Raw genomic sequence first — 9,273 nt, 5'->3', positions numbered from 1 at the left:
TCACCTATACAATACAACCAGCACAATGTCCCCCAAGCAATATGGCTGACTTGGAAGTCACCTATACAAGACAACCAGCACAATGTCCCCCATGCAATATGGCTGACTTGGAAGTCACCTATGCAATACAACCAGCACAATGTCCCCCATGCAATATGGCTGACTTGGAAGTCACCTATACAACACAACCAGCACAATGTCCCCCATGCAATATGGCTGACTTGGAAGTCACCTATACAACACAACCAGCACAATGTCCCCAATGCAATATGGCTGACTTGGAAGTCACCTATAGAACATGGCAACCAGCACAATGTCCCACAAGCAATATGGCTGACTTGGAAGTCACCTATACAAAATGGCCACTAGCACAATGTCCCCCAAGCAATATGGGTCACTTGGAAGTCACCTATACAATACAACCAGCACAATGTCCCCCATGCAATATGGCTGACTTGGAAGTCACCTATACAATACAACCAGCACAATGTCCCCCATGCAATATGGCTGACTTGGAAGTCACCTATACAACACAACCAGCACAATGTCCCCCATGCAATATGGCTGACTTGGAAGTCACCTATACAACATGGCAACCAGCACAATGTCCCCCATGCAATATGGCTGACTTGGAAGTCACCTATACAACATGGCAACCAGCACAATGTCCCCCATGCAATATGGCTGACTTGGAAGTCACCTATACAAGACAACCAGCACAATGTCCCCATGCAATATGGCTGACTTGGAAGTCACCTATAGAACATGGCCACCAGAACAATGTCCCCCATGCAATATAGCTGACTTGGAAGTCACCTATACAACATGGCAACCAGAACAATGTCCCCCATGCAATATGGCTGACTTGGAAGTCACTTTTACAACATGGCCACCAGCACAATGTCCCCCATGCAATATGGCTGACTTGAAAGTCACCTATACAATACAACCAGCACAATGTCCCCCATGCAACACGGCTGACTTGGAAGTCACCTATACAAGACAACCAGCACAATGTCCCCCATGCAATATGGCTGACTTGGAAGTCACCTATACAACACCACCAGCACAATGTCCCCCAAGCAATATGGCTCACTTGGAAGTCACCTATACAACATGGCAACCAGCACAATGTCCCCCATGCAATATGGCTGACTTGGAAGTCACCTATAAAACATGGCAACCAGCACAATGTCCCCCATGCAATATGGCTCACTTGGAAGTCACCTATACAACATGGCAACCAGCACAATGTCCCCCATGCAATATGGCTGACTTGGAAGTCACCTATAGAACATGGCAACCAGCACAATGTCCCCCAAGCAATATGGCTGACTTAAAAGTCACCTATACAAGACAACCAGCACAATTTCCCCCATGCAATATGGCTGAATTGTAAGTCACCAATACAACATGGCAACCAGCACAATGTCCCCCATGCAATATGGCTGACTTGGAAGTCACCTATACAACATGGCAACCAGCACAATGTCCCCCGTGCAATATGGCTGACTTGGAAGTCACCTTTACAACATGGCAACCAGCACAATGTCCCCCATGCAATATGGCTGACTTGGAAGTCACCTATACAATACAACCAGCAGAATGTCCCCCATGCAACACGGCTGACTTGGAAGTCACCTATACAAGACAACCAGCACAATGTCCCCCATGCAATATGGCTGACTTGGAAGTCACCTTTACAAAACAACCAGCACAATGTCCCCCAAGCAATATGGCTCACTTGGAAGTCACCTATACAACATGGCAACCAGCACAATGTCCCCCATGCAATATGGCTGACTTGGAAGTCACCTATAGGACATGGCAACCAGCACAATGTCCCCCATGCAATATGGCTGACTTGGAAGTCACCTATAGAACATGGCCACCAGCACAATGTCCCCCAAGCAATATGGCTCACTTGGAAGTCACCTATACAATACAACCAGCACAATGTCCCCCATGCAATATGGCTGACTTGGAAGTCACCTATACAATACAACCAGAACAATGTCCCCATGCAATATGGCTGACTTGGAAGTCACCTATACAACACAACCAGCACAATGTCCCCCATGCAATATGGCTGACTTGGAAGTCACCTATACAACACAACCAGCACAATGTCCCCCAAGCAATATGGCTCACTTGGAAGTCACCCATAGAACGTGGCAACCGGCACAATGTCCCCCAAGCAATATGGCTGACTTGGAAGTCACCTATACAACATGGCAACCAGCACAATGTCCCCCATGCAATATGGCTGACTTGGAAGTCACCTATAGAACATGGCCACCAGCACAATGTCCCCCATGCAACACGGCTGACTTGGAAGTCACCTATACAAGACAACCAGCACAATGTCCCCCATGCAATATGGCTGACTTGGAAGTCACCTATACAACACAACCAGCACAATGTCCCCCAAGCAATATGGCTCACTTGGAAGTCACCTATACAACATGGCAACCAGCACAATGTCCCCCATGCAATATGGCTGACTTGGAAGTCACCTATACAACATGGCAACCAGCACAATGTCCCCCATGCAATATGGCTGACTTGGAAGTCACCTATACAAGACAACCAGCACAATGTCCCCCATGCAATATGGCTGACTTGGAAGTCACCTATAGGACATGACAACCAGCACAATGTCCCCCAAGCAATATGGCTGACTTGGAAGTCACCTATACAAGACAACCAGCACAATGTCCCAAATGCAATATGGCTGACTTGGAAGTCAGCTATAGAACATGGCCACCAGCACAATGTCCCCTATGCAATATGGCTGACTTGGAAGTCACCAATACAACATGGCAACCAGCACAATGTCCCCCATGCAATATGGCTGACTTGGAAGTCACCTATACAATACAACCAGCACAATGTCCCCCAAGCAATATTGCTGACTTGGAAGTCACCTATACAAGACAACCAGCACAATGTCCCCCATGCAATATGGCTGACTTGGAAGTCACCTATAGGACATGGCCACCAGCACAATGTCCCCCATGCAATATGGCTGACTTGGAAGTCACCTATACAATACAACCAGCACAATGTCCCCCATGCAATATGGCTGACTTGGAAGTCACCTATACAATACAACCAGCACAATGTCCCCCATGCAATATGGCTGATTTGGAAGTCACCTATACAACACAACCAGCACAATGTCCCCCATGCAATATGGCTGACTTGGAAGTCACCTATAGAACATGGCAACCAGCTTAATGTCCCCCAAGCAATATGGCTGACTTGGAAGTCACCTATACAACATGGCCACCAGCACAATGTCCCCCAAGCAATATGGCTCACTTGGAAGTCACCTATACAAGAAACCAGCACAATGTCCCCCATGCAATGTGGCTGACTTGGAAGTCACCTATAGAACATGGCCACCAGCACAATGTCCCCCATGCAATATGGCTGACTTGGAAGTCACCTATACAACATGGCAACCAGCACAATGTCCCCCAAGCAATATGGCTCACTTGGAAGTCACCCATAGAACGTGGCAACCGGCACAATGTTTCCCAAGCAATATGGCTGACTTGGAAGTCACCTATACAACATGGCAACCAGCACAATGCCCCCCATGCAATATGGCTGACTTGGAAGTCACCTATAGAACATGGCCAACAGCACAATGTCCCCCATGCAACACGGCTGACTTGGAAGTCACCTATACAAGACAACCAGCACAATGTCCCCCATGCAATATGGCTGACTTGGAAGTCACCTATACAACACAACCAGCACAATGTCCCCCAAGCAATATGGCTCACTTGGAAGTCACCTATACAACATGGCAACCAGCACAATGTCCCCCATGCAATATGGCTGACTTGGAAGTCACCTATACAACATGGCAACCAGCACAATGTCCCCCATGCAATATGGCTGACTTGGAAGTCACCTATACAAGACAACCAGCACAATGTCCCCCATGCAATATGGCTGACTTGGAAGTCACCTATAGGACATGGCAACCAGCACAATGTCCCCCAAGCAATATGGCTGACTTGGAAGTCACCTATACAAGACAACCAGCACAATGTCCCAAATGCAATATGGCTGACTTGGAAGTCAGCTATAGAACATGGCCACCAGCACAATGTCCCCCATGCAATATGGCTGACTTGGAAGTCACCTATACAACATGGCAACCAGCACAATGTCCCCCATGCAATATGGCTGACTTGGAAGTCACCTATACAATACAACCAGCACAATGTCCCCCAAGCAATATGGCTGACTTGGAAGTCACCTATACAAGACAACCAGCACAATGTCCCCCATGCAATATGGCTGACTTGGAAGTCACCTATAGGACATGGCCACCAGCACAATGTCCCCCATGCAATATGGCTGACTTGGAAGTCACCTATACAATACAACCAGCACAATGTCCCCCATGCAATATGGCTGACTTGGAAGTCACCTATACAATACAACCAGCACAATGTCCCCCATGCAATATGGCTGATTTGGAAGTCACCTATACAACACAACCAGCACAATGTCCCCCATGCAATATGGCTGACTTGGAAGTCACCTATAGAACATGGCAACCAGCACAATGTCCCCCAAGCAATATGGCTGACTTGGAAGTCACCTATACAACATGGCCACCAGCACAATGTCCCCCAAGCAATATGGCTCACTTGGAAGTCACCTATACAATACAACCAGCACAATGTCCCCCATGCAATATGGCTGACTTGGAAGTCACCTATACAATACAACCAGAACAATGTCCCCCATGAAATATGGCTGACTTGGAAGTCACCTATACAACACAACCAGCACAATGTCCCCCATGCAATATGGCTGACTTGGAAGTCACCTATACAACATGGCAACCAGCACAATGTCCCCCATGCAATATGGCTGACTTGGAAGTCACCTATACAACATGGCAACCAGCACAATGCCCCCCATGCAATATGGCTGACTTGGAAGTCACCTATACAAGACAACCAGCACAATGTCCCCATGCAATATGGCTGACTTGGATGTCACCTATAGAACATGGCCACCAGCACAATGTCCCCCATGCAATATGGCTGACTTGAAAGTCACCTATACAACATGGCAACCAGCACAATGTCCCCCAAGCAATATGGCTCACTTGGAAGTCACCTATACAACATGGCAACCAGCACAATGTCCCCCATGCAATATGGCTGACTTGGAAGTCACCTATAGAACATGGCAACCAGCACAATGTCCCCCATGCAACACGGCTGACTTGGAAGTCACCTATACAAGACAACCAGCACAATGTCCCCCATGCAATATGGCTGACTTGGAAGTCACCTATACAACACAACCAGCACAATGTCCCCCAAGCAATATGGCTCACTTGGAAGTCACCTATACAACATGGCAACCAGCACAATGTCCCCCATGCAATATGGCTGACTTGGAAGTCACCTATACAACATGGCAACCAGCACAATGTCCCCCATGCAATATGGCTGACTTGGAAGTCACCTATACAACATGGCAACCAGCACAATGTCCCCCATGCAATATGGCTGATTTGGAAGTCACCTATACAATACAACCAGCACAATGTCCCCCAGGCAATATGGCTGACTTGGAAGTCACCTATACAACATGGCAACCAGCACAATGTCCCCCAAGCAATATGGCTGACTTGAAAGTCACCTATACAACATGGCAACCAGCACAATGTCCCCCATGCAATATGGCTGACTTGGAAGTCACCTATAAAACATGGCAACCAGCACAATGTCCCCCATGCAATATGGCTCACTTGGAAGTCACCTATACAACATGGCAACCAGCACAATGTCCCCCATGCAATATGGCTGACTTGGAAGTCACCTATACAACATGGCCACCAGCACAATGTCCCCCATGCAATATGGCTGACTTGGAAGTCACCTATACAAGACAACCAGCACAATGTCCCCCATGCAATATGGCTGACTTGGAAGTCACCTATACAATACAACCAGCACAATGTCCCCCAGGCAATATGGCTGACTTGGAAGTCACCTATACAACATGGCAACCAGCACAATGTCCCCCAAGCAATATGGCTGACTTGGAAGTCACCTATACAACATGGCAACCAGCACAATGTCCCCCATGCAATATGGCTGACTTGGAAGTCACCTATAAAACATGGCAACCAGCACAATGTCCCCCATGCAATATGGCTCACTTGGAAGTCACCTATACAACATGGCAACCAGCACAATGTCCCCTATGCAATATGGCTGACTTGGAAGTCACCTATACAACATCGCCACCAGCACAATGTCCCCCATGCAATATGGCTGACTTGGAAGTCACCTATACAAGACAACCAGCACAATGTCCCCCATGCAATATGGCTGACTTGGAAGTCACCTATAGGACATGGCAACCAGCACAATGTCCCCCATGCAATATGGCTGACTTGGAAGTCACCTATACAAGACAACCAGCACAATGTCCCCCATGCAATATGGCTGACTTGGAAGTCACCTATAGGACATGGCAACCAGCACAATGTCCCCCAAGCAATATGGCTGACTTGGAAGTCACCTATACAAGACAACCAGCACAATGTCCCCCATGCAATATGGCTGACTTGGAAGTCACCTATAGGACATGGCAACCAGCACAATGTCCCCCAAGCAATATGGCTGACTTGGAAGTCACCTATACAAGACAACCAGCACAATGTCCCAAATGCAATATGGCTGACTTGGAAGTCACCTATAGAACATGGCCACCAGCACAATGTCCCCCATGCAATATGGCTGACTTGGAAGTCACCTATACAACATGGCAACCAGCACAATGTCCCCCAAGCAATATGGCTGACTTGGAAGTCACCTATAGAACATGGCCACCAGCACAATGTCCCCCAAGCAATATGGCTGACTTGGAAGTCACCTACCGAACATGGCAACCAGCACAATGTCCCCCAAGCAATATGGCTGACTTGGAAGTCACCTATACAAGACAACCAGCAAAATGTCCCCCATGCAACACGGCTGATTCGGAAGTCACCTATACAAGACAACCAGCACAATGTCCCCCATGCAATATGGCTGACTTGGAAGTCACCTATACAACACAACCAGCACAATGTCCCCCAAGCAATATGGCTCACTTGAAAGTCACCTATACAACATGGCAACCAGCACAATGTCCCCCATGCAATATGGCAGACTTGGAAGTCACCTATACAATACAACCAGCACAATGTCCCCCAAGCAATATGGCTGACTTGGAAGTCACCTATAGAACATGGCCACCAGCACAATGTCCCCCATGCAATATGGCTGACTTGGAAGTCACCTATACAAGACAACCAGCACAATGTCCCCCATGAAATATGGCTGACTTGGAAGTCACCTATAGAACATGGCCACCAGCACAATGTCCCCCATGCAATATGGCTGACTTGGAAGTCACCTATAGAACATGGCAACCAGCACAATGTCCCCCAAGCAATATGGCTGACTTGGAAGTCACCTATACAAGACAACCAGCACAATTTCCCCCATGCAATATGGCTGACTTGGAAGTCACCTATAGGACATGGCAACCAGCACAATGTCCCCCATGCAATATGGCTGACTTGGAAGTCACCTATACAATACAACCAGCACAATGTCCCCCATGCAATATGGCTGACTTGGAAGTCACCTATACAACATGGCAACCAGCACAATGTCCCCCATGCAATATGGCTGACTTGGAAGTCACCTATAGAACATGGCCACCAGCACAATGTCCCCCATGCAATATGGCTGACTTGGAAGTCACCTATACAACATGGCAACCAGCACAATGTCCCCCAAGCAACATGGCTGACTTGGAAGTCACCTATAGAACATGGCCACCAGCACAATGTCCCCCATGCAATATGGCTGACTTGGAAGTCACCTATAGAACATGGCAACCAGCACAATGTCCCCCAAGCAATATGGCTGACTTGGAAGTCACCTATACAAGACAACCAGCACAATGTCCCCCATGCAATATGGCTGACTTGGAAGTCACCTATAGGACATGGCAACCAGCACAATGTCCCCCATGCAATATGGCTGACTTGGAAATCACCTATAGAACATGGCCCCCAGCACAATGTCGCCCAAGCAATATGGCTGACTTGGAAGTCACCTATACAACATGGCAACCAGCACAATGTCCCCCATGCAATATGGCTGACTTGGAAGTCACCTATACAATACAACCAGCACAATGTCCCCCAAGCAATATGGCTGACTTGGAAGTCACCTATACAAGACAACCAGCACAATGTCCCCCATGCAATATGGCTGACTTGGAAGTCACCTATACAATACAACCAGCACAATGTCCCCCATGCAATATGGCTGATTTGGAAGTCACCTATACAACACAACCAGCACAATGTCCCCCATGCAATATGGCTGACTTGGAAGTCACCTATACAAGACAACCAGCACAATGTCCCAAATGCAATATGGCTAGCTTGGAAGTCACCTATAGAACATGGCCACCAGCACAATTTCCCCCATGCAATATGGCTGACTTGGAAGTCACCTATACAACATGGCAACCAGCACAATTTCCCCCGAGCAATATGGCTGACTTGGAAGTCACCTATACAATACAACCAGCACAATGTCCCCCAAGCAATATGGCTGACTTGGAAGTCACCTATACAAGACAACCAGCACAATGTCCCCCATGCAATATGGCTGATTTGGAAGTCACCTATAGGACATGGCCACCAGCACAATGTCCCCCATGCAATATGGCTGACTTGGAAGTCACCTATACAATACAACCAGCACAATGTCCCCCATGCAATATGGCTGACTTGGAAGTCACCTATACAATACAACCAGCACAATGTCCCCCAAGCAATATGGCTGACTTGGAAGTCACCTATAGAACATGGCCACCAGCACAATGTCCCCCAAGCAATATGGCTGACTTGGAAGTCACCTATAGAACATGGCAACCAGCACAATGTCCCCCATGCAATATGGCTGACTTGGAACTCACCTATAGGACATGGCAACCAGCACAATGTCCCCCATGCAATATGGCTGACTTGGAAGTCACCTATTGAACATGGCCACCAGCACAATGTCCCCCAAGCAATATGGCTCACTTGGAAGTCACCTATACAATACAACCAGCACAATTACCGTTATCTGATCTCTTCTAGAAATCAGTATTTGGATATAAGAAAAAAAGCTGCTTTTAGCTCTGCACCACTTATTCCACATTTTTTTCATTAAA

Source organism: Petromyzon marinus, unplaced genomic scaffold (assembly GCF_048934315.1).
Source record: "Petromyzon marinus isolate PM22_M1 ecotype Great Lakes invasive population unplaced genomic scaffold, UKy_Petmar_22M1.pri1.0 PM_G_Scaffold_20, whole genome shotgun sequence".
Classification (NCBI taxonomy): domain Eukaryota; kingdom Metazoa; phylum Chordata; class Hyperoartia; order Petromyzontiformes; family Petromyzontidae; genus Petromyzon; species Petromyzon marinus.
Note: the sequence above shows the minus strand (reverse complement) of the source record.